Here is a 22,347-nt window from a genome sequence, read left to right as displayed (position 1 = left end):
GCTTAGTTACTTTCGTTGCCACTGTTACACTTACTACAAAGCTGCTACTGTTACTTTTGCCACAGTTACCGTTACTTCCATACTACTTTGCTACTAAATACTTTGCTGCAGATATTAATACTTTGCTACTACTAAATACTTGAGAATATTCTTTGGCTCCCCTTGTGTCGAATCAATAAATTTGGGTTGAATACTCTACCCTCGAAAACTGTTGCGATCCCCTATACTTGTGGGTTATCAAGACTATTTTCTGGCGCCGTTGCCTGGGAGCATAGCTCTATTCTTTGAGTCACTTGGGATTTATATCTGTTGATCACTATGAGGAACTTGAAAGACGAAAAAAACCAAGATTTATCCCTCAACTTCGAGGGGAGGTAAGGAACTGCCATCTAGTTCTGCACTTGATTCACCTTCTGTTATGAGTAAATTTGCGACACCTACACCTGCTATTGATTCTGATAGGTCGCATGTTATTGATGATGACACTTCTGCTTTGCATGATACTTATGATGAAACTACTTCTATACTTGATAATACTGTGCCACTAGGTGAATTTCTTGATGAACAACTTGCTAGGGTTAGAGAGAATGAAATTATTAAAACTGATAATATTGATGAAAATGATGATGAAGATTCTCCCCCTAGATATGAATTGCCTGATGTACCTGAGGGTTATGTTATGGATGAAGAAACTGCTAGAGATCTTTTTGCTTGCAAGGATAGATATGATCTTAAGAAACTGTTAGCTAAGCTGAAAGAAAAGAATGAAATATGACCCTGCTTTTGCTACTTCACCTATCTGTATTTCCGATACGGATTATGATTTCTCTATCGATCCTTAGATAATTACTTTGGTTGAATCTGATCCTTTTTATGGCTATGAATCTGAAACTGTTGTGGCACATCTTACTAAATTAAATGATATAGCCACCCTATTCACTCATGAGGAAAAAATTCGTTACTACTATATCCTTAAATTATTTCCGTTCTCATTGAAGGGTGATGCTAAAACATAGTTTAATTATCTTGATCCTGGTTGTGTGCGTAGTCCCCAGGACATGATTTATTACTTCTTTGCTAAATATTTCCCTGCTCATAAGAAACAAGCTGCCTTAAGGGAAATATATAATTTTGTGAAAATTGAAGAAGAGAGTCTCCCACAAGCTTGGGGGAGGCTTCTCCGATTACTCAATGCTTTGCCTGATCATCCTCTTAAGAAAAATGAAATACTTGATATCTTTTATAATGGACTAACCGATGCTTCCAGAGGCCACCTGGATACCTGTGCTGGTTGTGTTTCCAGGGAAAGAACTGTTGATCAAGCTGAATTGCTATTGAATAATATGTTGAGTAATGAAAATGTTTGGACACTTCCTGAACAAACTCCTAAGCCAACTCCGAAGAAAAGGGGTATTCTATTTCTCAGTCCTGAAGATATGCAAGAGGCCAAGAAATCTATGAAAGAAAAGGGTATTAAAGCTGAAGATGTTAAGAATTTACCCACTATTGAAGAAATACATGGTCTTGATAACCCGACACAGGTAGTAAAGGTAAATTCTCTCTATAGATTTGATGAAGGTGATATTCCTTGTTATAAGTCTGCTAGCCAATGCTTAGATGAGTTTGATAACTTTATTGTTAAACAAGAAAACTTCAATGCTTATGTTGGTAGACAATTGAAACGTAATGCTTATATGATTGAACACTTGAGTGATTATATGTCTAGAGTTAAAGGTGAACTTAAACTTATTAGTAAACATGCTTCTATGGTTACCACTCAAATAGAACAAGTGCTTAAAGCTCAAAATGATTTGCTCACTGAATTAAATAATAAGAAAAATGATAATGCTGTTAGAGTTATGACTAGAAGGGGTAAAATGACTCAGGAACCTTTGTATCCTGAGGGCCACCGTAAGAGAGTTGAGCAAGATTCTCAGAGAACTAATGTTGATGCACCTAGTCCTTCTAAGAAGTAGAAAAAGAAAAATGATAGGACTTTGCATGATTCTAGTGAACCTGTTGTTGACACACCTGAGAATCCCAATGATATTTCTATTTCTGATGTTGAAACACAATCTGGTGATGAACATTGATACGTCCATTTTGCATCATGCTTTTATGCCAATATTTATTGCATTATGGGATGTTATTAGACATTATGGCACAATACTTATGCCTATTCTCTCCTATTTTACAAGGTTTACATGAAGAGGGAGAATGCCGCCAGCTGGAATTCTGGGCTGGAAAAGGAGCAAATACTAGAGACCTATTCTGCACAGCTCCAAAAGTCCTGAAACATCACGGAGGTTATTTTTGGAATTAATAAAAAATACTGAGCGAAGAAAGTACCAGAGGCGGGCCACCCACCATCCACGAGGGTGGGGGCGCGCCCCCTGCCTCGTGGCCCCCCTGGCAGGCCTCCGGTGCCCTTCTTTTGCTATATGAGGTCTTTTACCCTGGAAAAAATCATAAGCAAGCTTTCGGGAAGGAACTCCGCCGCCACGAGGCGGAACCTTGGCGGAACCAATCTAGGGCTCCGGCGGAGCTGTTCTGCCGGGGAAACATCCCTCCGGGAGGGGCAAATCATCGCCATCATCATCACCAACGATCCTCTCATCGGGAGGGGGTCAATATCCATCAACATCTTCACCAGCACCATCTCCTCTAAAACCCTAGTTCATCTCTTGTATCCAATCTTTGTCTCAAAGCCTCAGATTGGTACCTGTGGGTTGCTAGTAGTGTTGATTACTCCTTGTAGTTGATGCTAGTTGGTTTATTTGGTGGAAGATCATATGTTCAGATCCTATATGCATATTAATACCCCTCTGATTATGAACATGAATATGATTTGTGAGTATTTACGTTTGTTCCTGAGGACATGGCAGAAGTCTTGCTATAAGTAGTCATGTGAATTTGGTATTCGTTCGATATTTTGATGAGATGTATGTTGTCTTTCCTCTAGTGGTGTTATGTGAACGTCGACTACATGACACTTCACCATTATTTGGGCCTAGAGGAAGGCATTGGGAAGTAATAAGTAGAGGATGGGTTGCTAGAGTGACAGAAGCTTAAACCCTAGTTTATGAGTTGCTTCGTAAGGGGCTGATTTGGATCCATATGTTTCATGCTATGGTTAGGTTTACCTTAATACTTCTTTTGTAGTTGCGGATGCTTGCAATAGCGGTTAATAATAAGTGGGATGCTTGTCCAAGTAAGGACAGCACCCATGTACCGGTCCACCCACATACCAAATTATCAAAGTAACGAACGCGAATCATATGAGTGTGATGAAAACTAGCTTGACGATAATTCCCATGTGTCCTCGTGAGCGGTTTTTCTGTATATAAGAGTTTGTCCAGTCTTGTCCTTTGCTACAAAAAGGATTGGGCCATCTTGCTGCACATTGTTTACTTTCATTACTTGTTACCCGTTACAAATTACCTTATCACAAAACTATCTGTTACCGATAATTTCAGTGCTTGCAGAGAATACGTTGCTGAAAACCGCTTATCATTTCCTTCTGCTCCTCGTTGGGTTCGACACTCTTACTTACTGAAAGGACTATGATAGATACCCTATACTTGTGGGTCATCAAGACTCTTTTCTGGCGCTGTTGCCGGGGAGTGAAGCACCTTTGGTAGGTGGAATTTGGTAAGGAAAAATGTATATAGTGTGCTGAAATTTACTGTCACTTGTTACTATGGAAAGTAATCCTTTCAGGGGCTTGTTCGGGGTATCTTCACCCCGACCAGTAGATCAAAGAGTTGCTCCTCAACCTACTGAACCTACTGAAAATGTTTACTTTGAAATTCCTTCGGGTATGATAGAGAAACTGCTAGCTAATCCTTTCACAAGTGATGGAACATTGCATCTCGATTTATACCTAATCTATGTGGATGAAGTTTGTGGATTATTTAAGCTTGCAGGTATGCCCGAGGATGTTATCAAGAAGAAGGTCTTCCCTTTATCTTTGAAGGGAGATGCCTTGACATGGTTTAGGCTATGTGATGATATGGGATCATGGAACTACAACCGATTGAAATTGGAATTTCATCAGAAGTTTTATCCTATGCATCTTGTTCATCGTGATCGTAATTATATATATATATATATATATATAATTTTTGGCCTCGCGAAGGAGAAAGCATCGCTCAAGCTTGGGGGAGGCTTAAGTCAATGTTATATTCATGCCCCAATCATGAGCTCTCAAGAGAAATGATTATTCTAAATTTTTATGCTCGGCTTTCTCTCAATAATTGCTCCATGCTCGATACTTCTTGTACTGGCTCTTTTATGATGAAGACTATTGAATTCAAATGGAACTTATTGGAAAGAATTAAACGCAACTCGACGAAGGTAAGGAGTCAGGCATAACACCTAAGTTTGATTGTGTTAAATCTTTTATGGATACCGACGCTTTCCATGAATTTAGCACTAAATATGGACTTGACTCTGAGATAGTAGCTTCTTTCTGTGAATCATTTGCTACTCATGTTGATCTCCCTAAGGAGAAGTGGTTTAAATATAATCCTCCCATTGAAGTAAAAGTAGTTCAACATATTAAAGTTGAAGAAAAGACTATCACTTATGATGATCCTATTGTTCCTACTGCTTATATTGAGAAACCACCTTTCCCTGTTAGAATAAAGGATCATGCTAAAACTTCAACTGTGGTCAACAAAAGCAATATTAAGACACCTAAACCCCCTGAGAAAATTAAAATTGAACCTAGTATTGCTATGGTTAAAGATCTCTTGGCTGATAATATTGATGGGCATGTTATTTACTTCTGCAATGATGCTGCTAGAATTGCTAGACCTGATACTAAAAATAAACATAGACCTGTTGTAGGCATGCCTGTTATTTCTGTTAAAATAGGAGATCATTGTTATCATGGCTTATGTGATATGGGTGCTAGTGCAAGTGCAATACCTCATTCCTTATACAAAGAAATTATGCATGATATTGCACCTGCTGAGATAGAGGAAATTGATGTTACAATTAAGCTTGCCAATAGAGAAACTATTTCACCAGTTGGGATTGTTAGAGATGTTGAAGTTTTGTGTGAGAAAGTTAAATATCCTGCTAATTTTCTTGTTCTTGGTTCCCCACAAGATAACTTTTGTCCCATTATTTTTGGCAGACCCTTCTTGAATACTGTTATTGCTAGGATAGACTGCGAAAAGGATGTTGTTACTATTGGTTTGGGTGATATGTCTCATGAGTTTAATTTTGCTAAATTTCGTAGACAACCCCGTGACGAGGAATTGCCTAATGAAGATGAAATTAATTGTCTTGCCTCTATTGCCGTGCCTCCTAATGATCCTTTAGAACAATATTTGCTCGACCATAAAAATGATATGTTTATGAATGAAAGAAGGGAAATAGATGAAGTATTCTTTAAACAGGGACCTATTTTGAAACACAACTTGCCTGTTGAAATCCTAGGGGATCCTCCTCCACCCAAGGGTGATCCCATGTTTGAGCTTAAACCATTACCTGATACTCTTAAGTATGCTTATCTTGATGAGAAGAAGATATATCCTGTTATTATTAGTGCTAACCTTTCAGAGCATGAAGAAAAGAAATTATTGAAAACTCTGAAGAAGCACCGTGCTACTATTGGATATACTCTTGATGATCTTAAGGGCATTAGTCCCACTCTATGCCAACACAAAATAAAATTGGAGAAAGACGCTAAACCAGTTGTTGATCACCAATGACGGTTAAATCCTAAGATGAAAGAAGTGGTAAGGAAAGAAATACTAAAGCTTCTGGAGGCAGGTATAATTTATCCCATTGCTGATAGTCAGTGGGTAAGTCATGTCCATTGTGTCCCTAAGAAGGGAGGTATTACTGTTGTTCCTAATGATAAAGATGAATTGATCCCACAAAGAATTGTTACAGGTTATAGGATGGTAATTGATTTCCGCAAATTAAATAAAGCTACTAAAAAGGTTCATTACCCTTTACCTTTTATTGATCAAATGCTAGAAAAACTATCCAAACATGCACATTTTTGCTTCCTAGATGGTTATTCTGGTTTCTCTCAAATACCTGTGTCAAAAGAGGATCAAGAAAAGACCACTTTTCCTTGCCCTTTCGGTTCCTTTTCTTATAGACGTATGCCTTTTGGTTTATGTAATGCACCTGCTACCTTTCAAAGATGCATGATGGCTATATTCTCAGATTTTTGTGAAAAGATTGTTGAGGTTTTCATGGATGATTTCTCCGTTTATGGAACTTCTTTTGATGATTGCTTGAGCAACCTTGATCGAGTTTTGCAGAGATGTGAAGAAACTAACCTTGTCTTGAAGTGGGAGAAGTGCCACTTTATGGTTAATGAAGGTATTGTCTTGGGGCATAAAATTTCTGAAAGAGGTATTGAAGTTGACAAAGCTAAAGTTGATGCTATTGAAAAGATGCCGTGTCCCAAGGACATTAAAGGTATAAGAAGTTTCCTAGGTCATGCCGGTTTTTATAGGAGGTTCATTAAGGACTTCTCTAAAATCTCCAGGCCTCTGACTAATCTCTTACAAAAAGATATTCCTTTTGTCTTTGATGATGATTGTGTAGAAGCATTAGAAATACTTAAGAAAGCTTTGATTTCTGCACCTATTGTTCAGCCACCTGATTTGAATTTACCCTTTGAAATTATGTGTGATGCTAGCGATTATGCTGTAGGTGTTGTTCTAGGACAAAGAGTTGATAAGAAATTAAATGTTATCCAATATGCTAGTAAAACTCTAGACAGTGCCCAGAGAAATTATGCTACTACTGAAAAAGAATTTTTAGCAGTTGTATTTGCTTGTGATAAATTTAGACCTTATATTGTTGATTCTAAAGTAACTGTTCACACTGATCATGCTACTATTAAATATCTTATGGAAAATAAAGATGCTAAACCTAGACTTATTAGATGGGTTCTCTTGCTACAAGAATTTGATTTGCATATTATTGATAGAAAGGGAGCTGAGAACCCCGTTGCAGACAACTTGTCTAGGTTAGAGAATGTTCTTTATGACCCACTACCTATTGATGATAGCTTTCCTGATGAACAATTAGCTGTCATAAATGCTTCTCGCACTGCTGCATGGTATGCTGATTATGCTAATTATATTGTTGCTAAATTCATACCACCTAGTTTCACATACCAGCAAAAGAAAAAGTTTTTCTATGATTTAAGACATTACTTCTAGGATGACCCACACCTTTATAAAGAAGGAGTAGATGGTGTTATTAGATGTTGTATACCCAAGCATGAACAGGAACAGATCCTACGCAAGTGTCACTCCGAAGCTTATGGAGGACACCACGCTGGAGATAGAACTGCACATAAGGTATTGCAATCCAGTTTTTATTGGCCTACTCTCTTCAAGGATGCCCATAAGTTTGTCTTATCTTGTGATGAATGTCAAAGAATTGGTAATATTTGTAGACGCTAAGAAATGCCTATGAATTGTTCACTTGTTATTGAACCATTTGATGTTTGGGGCTTTGATTATATGGGACCGTTTCCTTCCTCTAATGGGTATACACATATTTTAGTTGCTGTCGATTACGTTACTAAGTGGGTAGAAGCTATTCCAACTAGTAGTGCTGATCATAACACCTCTATTAAGATGCTTAAAGAAGTTATTTTTCCGAGGATTGGAGTCCCTAGATATTTAATGACTGATGGTGGTCCACATTTTATTCATGGTGCCTTTCGTAAAATGCTTGCTAAGTATGATGTTAATCATAGAATTGCATCTCCGTATCACCCACGGTCTAGTGGTCAAGTAGAACTTAGTAATAGAGAGCTCAAATTAATTTTGCAAAAGACTGTTAATAGGTCTAGAAAGAATTGGTCCAAGAAACTTGATGATGCTTTATGGGCCTATAGAACTGCATATAAAAATCCTATGGGTATGTCTCCGTATAAAATGGTTTATGGAAAAGCATGTCACTTACCTCTCGAACTAGAGCACAAGGCATATTGGGCCATTAAAGAGCTCAATTATGATTTTAAACTTGCTGGTGAGAAGAGGCTATTTGACATTAGCTCACTTGATGAATGGAGAACCCAGGCCTATGAGAATGCCAAACTGTTTAAAGAAAAGGTTAAAAGATGGCATGACAAAAGGATACAAAAGCGTGAGTTTAATGTAGGTGATTATGTGTTGCTATTCAACTCTCGTTTAAGATTTTTTGCAGGAAAACTTCTCTCTAAATGGGAAGGTCCTTACGTTATCGAGGAGGTCTATCGGTCCGGTGCCATAAAAATCAACAACTTCGAAGGCACAAATCCGAAGGTGGTGAACGGTAAAAGAATCACACATTATATCTCAGGTAATCCCATAAATGTCGAAACTAATGTTATCGAAATCTTAACCCCGGAGGAATACATAAGGGACACTTTCTAGAATGTTTCAGACTCCGAAAAGGAATAGGTATGTGGTACGGTAAGTAAACCGACTCCAAAACAGTTTTAATGGTATTTTTTCTCCGTTTTGGAATATGTAAGAATATAGGAAAATAAGAAGTAGTCCGGGAAGGACACGAGGCGTCCACGAGGGTGGAGGGCGCGCCCCTGCCTCGTGGGCACCTCGTGCGCTCTCCGGACTCCGTTTTCTTGCACGATACTTCTTTTGGTCGGTAAAAGTTCATTATATAACCTCCCAAAGGTTTTGACCACCGTACCACGCAAATATCCTCTGTTTTTGTTTCGAGCTATTTTTCTGACAGATCTAGATCACCATGACGTCTCCAAGTGCCCCCAAGGACAAGTTCTTCGAGAAGGTCATCAACCCCTACCTCGCGGAAGTGCTACAACCTCCTCAAACCATTGAGATGCGTGAGGGGTTGCTGCACATCCGCGATGTTGAGGGAGCAAGGAGGACCAGAAGCGTGGAGACAAGGCTCGAGGCAACGGAGCAACAAGTTTTCAAGTGTCAGGAGATGGTGGAGCGTGGACTCGACTCCAATCACATAATGATCACGGAGTTCACCAACAACCATAAGCTGGACTCCAAGGACAGCAGGGAGGCCATCTTCAAGCTCCATGAGAAAATCGAGCACCTCCAAGCCCAGATCTATGACCTGCAAAACCGAAACTGTGAGTATGAATATAGATTCAAGAGGATGAGTTTGGCTGCAGATTTAAGGATTCTGGAGACTCGATCATCCTTCTATGATGGCGAGCCTATGCCTTGGAAGAGGGACAACATGCCTACCTCATCAACAACTCCATCATCACCACCCCCGAGGAAAGACATATAATCACATGGGTATGGGCACTCCCCTTGGCAACTGCCAAGCTTGGGGGAGGTGCCACGGTATCGTATCACCATCACACTCCTATCTTTACCGTTTTTCTTAGTTCGATCCTTTTGGTAATATCTTGAACTAGTAGAATAAAGTTTTAGTATGATTTAGTTTTGAGTTTTGCTTTATGATCCTTCTATGTAATCGAGTCCGTGAGCTATATATATAATAAAGATTAGTGTTGAGTCAAGGGCTTGATTACTTTGCTTTGATCTTGAGGGAATAAAAGAAAAAGAAAGAATAAAAAGAAATAGAGATCATATTGATCTTATGGGGAGTAATGACTTCACATATAAAGAGTATGATGAATAAAAGTTGTTGAGAGTTGACAAACATAGTTTTGGTCATCGTTGCAATTAATAGGAAGTAATAAAGAAAGAGGGGTTCTCACATATAAATATACTATCTTGGACATCTTTTATGATTGTGAGCACTCATTAAAATATGGCATGCTAAAGAGTTGGTGTTGGACAAGGAAGACAACGTAATGGGTTATGTTTTCTTATATCCAAAATAAAGTATATTGTCATGGATCATCCAACATGTTGAGCTTGCCTTTCCCTCTCATGCTAGCCAAATTCTTTGCACCAAGTAGAGATACTAGTGCTTCCGAATACCCTTAAAATCAGTTTTGCCATGAGTGTCCACCATATCTACCTATGGATTGAGTAAGATCCTTCAAGTAAGTTGTCATGTTGCATGAAATAAAAATTGCTCTATAAATATGTATGATTTATTAGTGTGGAGAAAATAAGCTTTATACGATCTTGTGATGTGGAAGAAATAAAAGCGACGGACTGCATAATAAAGGTCCATATCACAAGTGGCAATATAAAGTGACGTTCTTTTGCATTAAGATTTCATGCACCCAACCATAAAAGCACATGACAACCTCTGCTTCCCTCTGTGAAGGGCCTATCTTTTATTCTTGTCTTATACCTTATGCAAGAGTCAAGGTGATCTTCAGCTTTCCTTCTACATTTTATCCTTTGGCAAGCACATTGTGTTGGAAAGATCCTGATATATATATATATATATATCCAATTGGATGTAAGTTAGCATGAATTATTATTGTTGACATTACCCTTGAGGTAAAAGGTTGGGAGGCAACACTATAAGCCCCTATCTTTCTTTGTGTCAGATTAAAACTCCATAACCATAAGTATTGCGTGAGTGTTAGCAATTGTGAAAGACTAAATGATAGTTGAGTATGTGGACTTCCTGAAAAGCTCTTATTTTGACTCTTTCCGATGTTATGATAAATTGCAATTGCTTCAATGACCGAGATCATAGTTTGTTAGTTTTCAATGAAGTTTCTGATTCATACTTGACATTGTGAATAGATTGTTACTTTAGCATAAGAAATCATATGACAATATATATATGTTGCTGTTATAAGAATGATCATGATGGCCTCATGTCCGTATTTTATTTTATTGACACCTCTATCTCTAAACATGTGGAAATATTTTTCGTTATCGGCTTCCGCTTGAGGACAAGCGAGGTCTAATCTTGGGAGAGTTGATACGTCCATTTTGCATCATGCTTTTATGTCGATATTTACTGCATTACGGGCTGTTATTACACATTATGGCACAATACTTATGCCTATTCTCTCCTATTTTACAAGGTTTACATGAAGAGGGAGAATGCCGGCAGCTGGAATTCTGGGCTGGAAAAGGAGCAAATATTGGAGACCTATTCTGCACAGCTCCAAAAGTCCTGAAACTTCACGGAAGTTATTTTTGGAATTAATAAAAAATACTGAGCGAAGAAAGTACCAGAGGGGGACCACCCACCATACACGAGGGTGGGGGGCGCGCCCCCTGCCTCGTGGGCCCCCTGGCAGGCCTCCGGTGCCCTTCTTCTGCTATATGAGGTCTTTTATCCTGGAAAAAAATTATAAGCAAGCTTTCGGGAAGAAACTCCGCCGCCACGAGGCGGAACCTTGGCCGAACCAATCTAGGGCTCCGGCGGAGCTGTTCTGCCGGGGAAACATCCCTCCGGGAGGGGGAAACCATCGCCATCGTCATCACCAACGATGCTCTCATCGGGAGGGGGTCAATCTCCATCAACATCTTCACCAGCACCATCTCCTCTAAAACCCTAGTTCATCTCTTGTATCCAATCTTTGTCTCAAAGCCTCAGATTGGCACCTGTGGGTTGCTAGTAGTGTTGATTACTCCTTGTAGTTGATGCTAGTTGGTTTATTTGGTGGAAGATCGTATGTTCAGATCCTATATGCATATTAATACCCCTCTGATTATGAACATGAATATGATTTGTGAGTAGTTACGTTTGTTCCTGAGGACATGGGAGAAGTCTTGCTATAAGTAGTCATGTGAATTTGGTATTCATTCAATATTTTGATGAGATGTATGTTGTCTTTCCTCTAGTGGTGTTATGTGAACGTCGACTACATGACACTTCACCATTATTTGGGCCTAGAGGAAGGCATTGGGAAGTAATAAGTAGATGATGGGTTGCTAGAGTGACATAAGCTTAAACCCTAGTTTATGAGTTGCTTCATAAGGCACTAGTAGAAAAAGGGTCATCTGTCCCAGTTGGTAAGGGCCTTTTGTCCCGGTTGTTGAACCGGGACTAAAGGGTCGTTACTAATTCCGTAGCCCTTTAGTCCCGGTTCTTACACGAACCGGGATAGATGGGCCTCCATGTGGCCGCTGCGGCCAACCTAGGCAGCAGGGCCTTTGGTCCCGGTTGGTGACACCAACCGGGACCAAAAGGCATCCACGCGTCAGCATTTCAGTGGTTGGGGTTTTTGTTTTTTTTTGAAAGGGGGGAGGGTTTAGCGGGTAATTTAGGGTGTGTATGCTAGCTAACAGAGAGAACTGTCTTCTCTTATTTCCGTGCTTGATTTACCAACGCTACTGCTATGCCTAAACATGGCTTAGATTAAAGTGAAGGCAACATGTGGTGCATGTCGAAAGTAATATTAATCCTAACTTGATCAAGTTTGGATTAGTACTACTTTCGACATGCACCACATGCTTGTTGCCTTCACTTCATTCCAATACATGTTCATTTCACCCACTGATATATAATAACTCTTCATGCCCGCATCATGCATCATCATAATAACAAGTCCTACTAATCATCCACTACAAAAAAATACACTTCCGTGATGATACGTGTTTGTCACAGTAGGTCGCGTTTTTTGTCATGCATGTACATCCATGACAAATTTATGACAGAATCAAGATAGTCATACCTGTGCTGTCGTAGAAGTGTTCCATGACATTACCAAAATTATCATCACGGAAGTGTCCACTTCCATGACGATAAATCGCGCGTCACAGAAGTGCTTTCGTCAAGGGTGACTGACACGTGGCATCCACCATAACGGAACGCCATTAAGCTATCGGGTCGGATTTTGGATCCGATAACCCGTTAACAGCCCCAACTAATGGGGATTTTCCACGTGTAAAATCATCATTGGCTGGAGGAAACATGTGTCGGCTCACCGTTGGGACAGATGTCATCCGCTCATTGGATCGAAGGCGCCTATGATACGGCGACACGTGGCACGGCCCAACAGAAGCCCATTCCTGTGAAAAGGCCGGCCCGGTTGACTTGGTCAAAAGGTGGCGACCCGGCCCACGGAAAGCCTGTTAATGGCCTGTTCGCATATAGCCCATTTACAGCCTGCTAACCCAGGGCCCGTTACGCCCTATCCGAATTAGGCCCAGTAGCGTCATCTGGGCCGTCCAATATGATTCAGCCTATTTTAACTTCCGGCCGATGTGTGGCCCATGACTTCTTTCGGCCCATATGAGGACCTTTGTAACTCTTGGCCCATTAACGACCCGTGGTGAAACTGGCCCGTAATGAACAGTGTATCACTTTATACCCATTAACGACCCGTTATTCTATTGAGCCGTTTCCAGCCCAAGTTATCTTTCGGCCTTCTCAGGGCCCATTGATTCTTGGGCTCATTTGCAGCATTCGGTTACATACGGCCCGTCACTATCATTTTCTGCTTGTGGGCCAAATTCAGCTCGTCGTTAAGTCGGCCCGTTTGCGGACCGTTAATACGTTGGGCTGTTTTCATGTCAAAAAAACCCGTTGGGCTGTTTTCATAGAGTTATCAAATACGACCTATTAACGGTCCGTTATGGTCCACGAATAGTACGGCCCATGATTAGCGAAATGATGATACGCCCCGTAGAAGGCCCATGGATCCTATGGCCCGTATGAGGCCCATGGATAGTACGGCCCGTAGAAGGCCCATGGATCGTACGGCCTGTAGAAGGCCCATGGACCCTATGGCCTGTAGAAGGCCCATGGACCCTAAGGCCCGTATAGAAGGCCGATGGATCCTACGGCCGGACGAAGGCCCATGGATCATACGGCCTGTAGGAGGCCCATGGTTACAACAGTCCGTGTGTTGCCACGATTATTTTGGCCTAGTTATCAAAAATAGGCTATTGTGGCCACTAGAAAAAAACAGAAAAAGAACTGCAGTGACTACAAGCAAACAACTAAACAAGACAATAAGGAAATAAATAAGCAAGCAATTAACGCTAGCCTATTACCGCTATTACACATATTACATCCACTGGGCATCAAAGTTCGCCACCAGTGCAAATATAGGGAACAAAACAACACATTACATACACTGGCCGTCAAAATTGGTCACCAGTGCAAATAAACGCGGCAGCAAAATAAGAGCATAACTGAAACAACTTCAGAAGAGCTCAAGAAACGTTATCCTGGGTATCCACCATGCTGGCAATAAGCTTAGCAAGCTGATTAGCTTTGTCCTGTTTGGCGCTAAAATCCTCCAACGCTTGCTGTTGCACCAGAAAGTATGCATCTGAATGCTCCAGGGACTTCAGCAGTCCTTCCGCTTCTTGTCGCAGCACAACTGATCGATGTCTTTCAGCTTGTAGTTGAGACTCAAGAAACCGAACTGATTCAGATAGTGAGTTTGAATAGCTTGTGCAAGCGGTAGTGGCTAGTAACTCGAACACTAAACCAAGACAGGACTTTGGGGTTGTCTCGCTGTCTTCAAGATAGTCTTCCTTAGCTGTTTTATCAGCTTTGTTGGAGACCAACAAGGATGTGTCACTATCCTGAACCTTATCTGCATTACTTCCTTTACCATAGCTTAATAAGGCACTCTTCCCCAATATTCTGTCAGCATTCTAAAAGAAGAAACAAGCAGACACATAACAAGTTTAGCATGTACTAGTATATGAAACTCATATCGGTGAACCAGTTCATTAGTAAGGTGGACAGGATTAAACTACCAAGTCTTCTATTGCCAAGTACTAGTACATAATAAAAGCATCAAACAAACATATATCTATGTCCTATGGTCACTTCATTGTCTTGCCAAATCAAAATAGAGACACGGTTCAAATCATATCAGTTCAAGACAAAGCAGCAGTGAAAGAATACAAAGCGTGGGAAACTACATGGCACAACAAGATTTCAGATGGGTACCACGGGTCTACATGTACAACAACACTATTGGCTCTGTTGTGATGCTAGTAATGTGCATGATATGAAAGTCAACTGTATACACAATTGAAATTGAAATCAATAGAGCTATTGATAAGAGCAAACCTATTAAAGAAACATGCGTGAACATACCTGCTGTGCCATTGGGGTTTCGATTGGATCCTTCAATTTAAAAATAAGTTTGTATGAGTAAATACAGTGATACAAGAGCAAAGCAAGCATAGTTAAAAAAGGCGCCTAAGCGAGCGCTTAAGCGCGCCTAGGCTCTAGGCGTTGGAAAAACGCATTGCACATAACTACGCATAATCTGTGCATAACTACGCATAAGCATGCGCTTTGGTCAGTAAAGCGCAAGGCGGTGGCAAAACGCACAATTAACGCCTAGCGCTTTTTTGAACTATGATAGCAATGGAATCTTAAATTAGAACAGTTGTTCTTCAGGTTTAGGCACTTGTTCTACATGAACAGAGTACAGTAAGACGCAAGAATATAATACTAAAAAATAGAAAATGAGCTCATAGACCTTACCACATTCTTGGTTCGGGACCAGTACAGAACAAGGCGTTCCCAGTCATCGTCCAGTAAATGTGTCTCAGGAGAACGTAAGGGAATTTGATGAGTTTCTTTGCTGGTGAAGTACGTTTTCTTCAGGTAATTCCGATACTGCCACCAAGCATTCTTGAAGATAGCAGAGGTATTAGCACAGGTTACCTCATCCTGAGTTTCCAAATCGGTCCTTCTCTATAGAGAAAAATGGGAAATTTTGTTGTATTATAACCATCATGGAGGTAGGATGTATGGGATGAAGCAAAGTAATTACCATGAATAACATTACTTACACATAACTCCTGGAAAAACACCTGCAACTGGCATTTTCCTTCATCTTCAGTATAATATTTCCAAGATGGGAAGATACGCACATACGATTTAACAACATCAAATGCGATAGATGCTAAACTACGACTAGCTGGTTGTGCTTCCTCCACAGGAATAGGCGTACTAACTGGTGGAGTTGGGGTTCGCCGTGATAGTACTGGCCCTTTGGGCACTGGAGCTGCCTTACTAATTGCTCTTGTTTGGGAGCTCTGTGGTGGAGATGGTGCTGTGTCAACAGGAACTGGGTTACTATCGGCTGGGGTTAGATTGGGTGAAGCTGGTTCTCTGTCCATCGCAGTAGGGGTACAATCCGCGAGAGTTTGTGTTATGTGTGGTAGGGATGGTTCTTGTGCATGTACAACCGCGGTGCTATCTCCACCAAGAGGTAGAACTGTTTTATTTGAAGACCGTGTTTTTAGTCCGCTAGATACTGGCATCACCCGCTCCAATTCAAATGGCTGATAAACAGGAAACATAGTTGAATGTACAGACATTGTATGAGAGATAGATGCAATAGATAGTGTGGAAAAAAGAGGGCATGAAATAGTTGACATGTATATTGTTTAACTAAAACGGATAGCATGACAGAATTTCACATATATGATGTCTATCTAAACTGGATAGCATAGCATAACATAATTCAAAGATATGATGAATAACTAAACAGGATCGCATGACATAATTCACCTACATGTTATCTAAGTAATCAGGATCGCATCATTTAATTCACATATGTGATTTATATGCTAAACAGAGGCCATTCGATATGATGTCTGAACTAAGAACATGGTGTTGAATATTGTGTATATGATGTCTAAACTATGCAATGCAAGACATCGTATGCATGATATGAGCAGTATAACCGTGCCAAGTTAGAGCATACACCTTAGTGGGGGAATAGGACTGGTCATCTGTCTCTGAATCCATCTCTGAGGAGCTATCGGGACCCAACAAGAGATCTGCTTCGACATGTAGCACTGTCTGCTCTGAAGGCCTTGTTTTCACTCCAGATTTTTCCATCTCCCACCCAAATGGCTGATTCACAGGAAGAGTAGTTTAATGTACAAACATTGTCGACAAATGGAAATGTAATGAAGAAAAGGATGGGCAAGATATCATTCAAATATATGATGCCTGGTTAAACAGGATGGCATTGCACATTTCACATATATTATGGCTGGCTAAAAGACATGAGACTGCATAATTCCCATATATGATATAGAAACTAAACAGGTGGCATTACAGAACATATCTAAACTAAGCAGATGACATATATGATGTCAAAAGTAGGCACTGCAAGGCAACATATGCATGATATGACTAACATCATCATGCCAAGGTAGAGCAAACACCTTGGGGGGGGTAAATAGGAGTGGTCAGCGGCGTCTGAATCCGCCTCAGAACAGATATCTTCCTCTGGATTACAATCTGGAGAGGGGTGGGGAGGGTTTGCCATTGAACCCACCATGGAGCGATGTCTGCATGACATTGTATTGCCGCGCAAAACTCTTCTCTTTTTCTCTACATGTTTAGCATGACTGTGTACAATATCTGACATGCATACGAAAAAAATATGGTGAGATTATGTAAGGAGAGCATGCAGAAATTTAGAGTGATGGTAACAACCAGTGGATCGACGTTTTTCCGTTGAACCAAAATAGCCCTAATGCATCGATGTGAATGTATAGTAATAAGTGATGCAACAAGTGTACAACCTCTTTGCCGTAGCCGTGTCGACCTCAGCATCATTGGGTTGGTCGCTGAAGCAGTTGAGGCAGAGGTGGCTGTCGGAGGTGTGGAGGGAGATCTGAGGAATCTGTAGACGGCGTCTAGGGCACTGCTCTGTTGTGATGGATCGTTCTGTCGTTGGAGCAGCTCCGGTGAACCGTAAGACGTCAAGGCTGAAGCAGCACAAGACAGACATCGTCAATCTCAAGTGGGATTCTAATAGCATCTCCAATAGATGATGTAAAATGGATGTAAAATTAACATCACCAAAAACCACGTGACTACAACAGATGAGGTAAAAACTATTGACTCTGAACTTAACTGTCGAAACTAAAATTTACTGTGGAATCTGAATGCTACTGTCGAAACTGAACGCAATGGTAGCAGAGAGGCACTTGACATGTAGTTTAGGGAGGGCCTGCAGTTCATCTTCAACTTGCACCCCCCTGAGCCGCCAGCCTCCACCGGCCGAACCGCCGGCCCCAGCGCCGCCTCGCCGCCCCGAAACAACTCGCCACCGCCGCCCCGGCCAGCCCTCTAGGCCCCCCGCCCCCACCCTGAACCCTAAGATAGATAGTGGGGTACCTCTCCGGCGAGCCCCCGTCCCCGCTGCGGGTGGTTCTTCCTTAACTCCGGCGAGCCCCCCCCAACCCCTGAAAATTTACTGACCCAAAAGTCGATTCAGTCGACTGAAGTGTGGCTTAATCGGAGCAGAGCAGCAGCACGAGCGAGAGGGAGAGCAGCAGCAACAGCTGGGCGAGCGAGCGATCGAGCAAGAGCCGGAGCAGCAGCAGCAGCGCGAGCGAGCGAGCGAGAGCCGGAGCAGCAGCAGCAGATCCGGCTGGTATGGACACCGCCGCCGAAGGGGCCCTGCACTGGGGGAGAGCCGCCGTGGAGATGTCGCCCGCGGCGCCGGCTTCAAGGTAGCCGCTCCATGGGGGTGCGGGATGGAGCACCGTCGGCGTCGGGAGGTCAAGTTAAGGAGAAGGTGCGATGCGATGAGTGTACAACCTCTTTGGTGGCACCGAGTAGGCCTCGGCTTTGTCCGAGGAGTCGGTGAGGATGTTGCGGTTCCGGTGGAGCAGGTTAAGGCGGCGCTGTGGGGATGGAGCAGCCGCGATAGACGAAGCGATCGTCGGAGCAGCTCCTTGGAGGTGGAGAACGGGGCGGCTGAACCGGCGGGACGGCGAGATGGACGACGGATCCTCATCCGGGGAGGTGGACGTGGGACGTCGAGCTGTTGCGGTGGACGACGTCGTCGGTGAAGAGGCTCTGTCTAGGCAGCGGTGACGTGGCGGATGGAGGAGGGTGGGGTTTCGCGGCTGGAGCGGAGAGGTTATGGCAGCCTGGGATTTCGAATGGCGAAAAGGGGGCGATGGGAGGGGGTGAAGCATGACTTAGGGACGCGCTTGTCCAAAATGTAGGGTGTGTTACAAAAGTACCCCCCACCGATTTGAACTAGCGGCCCTTTCGGCTCAGGGTTAGAAGGGGGATTTCGCGTGTCGAGATTTGGCAGCTGGAGGGAGTTTTCGCGCGCGTTGTAATTTCGGGATAGCAAGGCGCGGGTTGTGAAGCGCCAGTTTTGGGAGCACGATATCTGAATTTTCGGTATATAACAAGACGCGGGTTGAATTTTAGGGACAAGCCTAACGTGTAGTAATATTGTACTTGTACGTACCAAATCAATTCGCACTTCCCTCAACCAAAAAGAAAACAAAATAAATAAAACTATTCACACCACACAAAGAGAGAGTCTTGCCCCATTTTACTATACAAATGCTATTCAAAGCTACTCCCTCCTTCCATCTATATAGGGCCTAATGTGTTTTTTGATGCTAACTTTGACCAAATATTAGAGCAATGATATATGACATGCAACTTACACAAAGCACAACGTTAAATTCGTGTGTGAAAGGTTCTTTCAGTGATATAATTTTCACATTGTGCATGTCATGTACTATTAATCTTGTCAATAGTCAAAGGCGGTCTTAAAAATCTCATTATGCCCTATATAGATGGAAAGAGGGAGTATGAATCCATGTTATGTCCGATTAATTTTTTTCGCTTGCTGTATAACGCATGTAACCTACTCATACCAACATTTTAGTGCATTCCAAATGTCTATACTACCGCTGCAATTCGAACTAAATTTGAATTCATTTCTCTATTTCAATAAGAATCTACAATTATGATTGTTGCCAACTCCAACCATCATAGTTTCCTTGCTATCCGCTAGATATAAATCGGATGACCTATAATGCATGATGGCAAGCACACCATCATCAACAACTCTGTTTTTTTATAAGAGTAGAGATAAAATATATTAAATGTAGTATAACATGTTCATAACCACACCATGTGTATCACCGTTATATATATTCACACATGCGTTGGTTTGAAACACTATGATAAATTCTTCAAATATCCGAATTCGCTTTTTATAATGAAGTATATATGATCTCTATTCGCTTTTTACACCCACACAACCCTCTTATCTTTGTAGCTAGCGCTAACTTTCTCTTGTGCATGCACACGCCCGCATCCCTCTCACCCTCCCTCAGCATTCTCTAGCTCCATCGCGCAAATTCGTCTTTTCACTTTAGGTCGTTCACCCACGGTGTGTGTAGGCCCCCCAGCTCCTTCTTTACGGCACACATCGATCGATATGCCTCTCTAGCCAGGTGTTCCTAGCACAAACACAAGCTTCCCCTCTTCTCTTGTCACCGTCCATGCCTCACTCCCACCACTCTTTTCATCGTTCTCGTACTCGCACACTCCTCCCCCCTCGATATAGTATGCCTCTCGTACCACCTCCTACATGCATCCCTCTCTCTCTATCCTTCTCCTCGTGCCTCATTTGCTTCTAACACACACATGCATGTATATCGATCGATCTCCCAACATATACCTAGATCGACTTTAACTACCCCCCCCATCGATCAACATACCTCACAAGTTATGTCTCTCCTTTCTCTAACAAAGGGCGATTGATCTTCCTATGTAGTTACGTCTGCTTACCACAGCCACATCGTCCCCCCTCATCATTCGTGCATGCCTCCTGACCCGTCTCTCACACGCACATGCACAGACAACAAGCAGCCATCTCCTCTCTTATTGATATTGCGGGCGTGCCCTCCGTTTGTCTAGCAAGCCTATCCCACCATTTGTTAGAAGCAACTCCACTACCAGCCCCTCCAACACTCTAGCTCTGTCTCTCTCCCAACCTTATTCCTCCCCTACACATATGCATGGATGCCGATCGATCTCCCTTAATACATGAGGCAGATCGATCTCCTTAATACATGAGGTAGGCCTCTCTCCTCCTCCACACATATACCAGCCATTGTACCTCTATAGTTAATTGGGCCTCCCTCTTCCCCCACCACACACCGATAGTCGAGCGCTGCAGGTAGGTATCCATGCCATAGAGACAAACTGCACATGTCCCATCTCACGTTCCAGTAGGCCAGCCACTCTATATCTTTGACGTGGGCACACACAAATTCGATGGCACTCTTTATCGATTGCGCGCGCGCGCACACACACACACATCATCCCTCTCTTCGATTCTATGGACACCTCAAGCCGATGATACCTCCACTCTCTTCTCGTGGATCGCCCCCTCTATATATATGTTATATCCAGGACTCTATTTCACACACATTGCATATGTTACAATTTTTGATTGACCCCCCGCCCAAAACTCTCAAGAACCCACACACTATATCTCTCTAGGTTTGTATCTCTCTCACACAACCCCACGTAGGTGGTGTACGTATACAAGAAGAGAATAGGTGCACCGTGCACGTACTCACGCTTCGTGCCCAGCCACACCTGCGCGGGTACACGGTAGAGCTCATTTCTTTACGAAATGGCAGCCCACGTGCTAATTTGAACGCCTGTAGCGGTTGTTTACCTAGGGAGGTCGTGTACCACGCGTGCACGAAACAAAGTTTTACTTGACGCGTTGCCGCGTTATTTTTAAATAAAGTTATAGCGCTCAATGGCACGTACACAGAATATAAAACGATTTTTTATGGAGAAAAAGGTAGTCCGCTCACTATATACAGTGGAGCCTGCCTGCCTGGTTTGTCGCTCTTCAGAGTATCTCACACAAGGCTGCGGTGGCCTCTCTCTCTCTCTCTCACCGTTGGTCACTGATCCGGCCGCATCCCGTCCGCCGAGGGAAAGGGAGTGCGGTGGCCTCTCTCTCTCTCACCGTTGGTCACTGATCCGGCCGCACCCCGTCCGCCGGGAGAAAGGGAGGAAGTGCATCGTTTCTCCGTTTGACGGCGCCGAGGCAGCACGTCCCGATATGCGGTACACTCCGTTCTCTCTGACCAAGCTCCGGCGCGGCAGGGCCTACGCCACCTGCTCGCAAATTCCGCCCGCCGCCGGTCAACTAGTTACATCCCGACGACCTCCAGGTATCCCCTCCGGCCTTGCTCCACTGCCCGTCTTCCCACCTCGGTGCATGTGGATCTTCCATAGTTCTTTGCCCAAAACGTAGCTCGTCCGGCGTACTTTCCATATTGCATTCTCATCCTCACACCGTTTTAGACAAACACAACCGTGTTGTTATCTTCCCTTAGGACAAGGAATATGCTTCTTTTTTGTCGTCGCATGTGTCATCAACTGTTATTGGCCAGTAATTGTTTCCTTTCTACTCGTTGCTATTGCGACCTTTTGGTGAACTGCACAAATCACTTTTTTCTTAAGAGTGTTTTGTGCAGTTGTACTAAAATGTCACATGGGCAACGTCTCTACATTTCAGTGCGACTGCACAAAGGGAGATTGGTTTTGCTCTATCCTCCTCATCCAACTCCGAGCCTAATCTTCTCAAACTAGTTAGTCTTAAGAGAGACTGCAAAGGTGACCGGCTTCTATTTGTGTGTTTATTGTTTCATCAACAGTCCTCTATTATCGTAATCACACTTAATATCTTTGGAACAG

Source organism: Triticum aestivum, unplaced genomic scaffold, assembly GCF_018294505.1.
Source record: "Triticum aestivum cultivar Chinese Spring unplaced genomic scaffold, IWGSC CS RefSeq v2.1 scaffold19435-4, whole genome shotgun sequence".
Lineage (NCBI taxonomy): Eukaryota > Viridiplantae > Streptophyta > Magnoliopsida > Poales > Poaceae > Triticum > Triticum aestivum.
The sequence above is the reverse complement of the archived record's forward strand: the minus strand, read 5'-3'. Positions refer to the sequence as shown.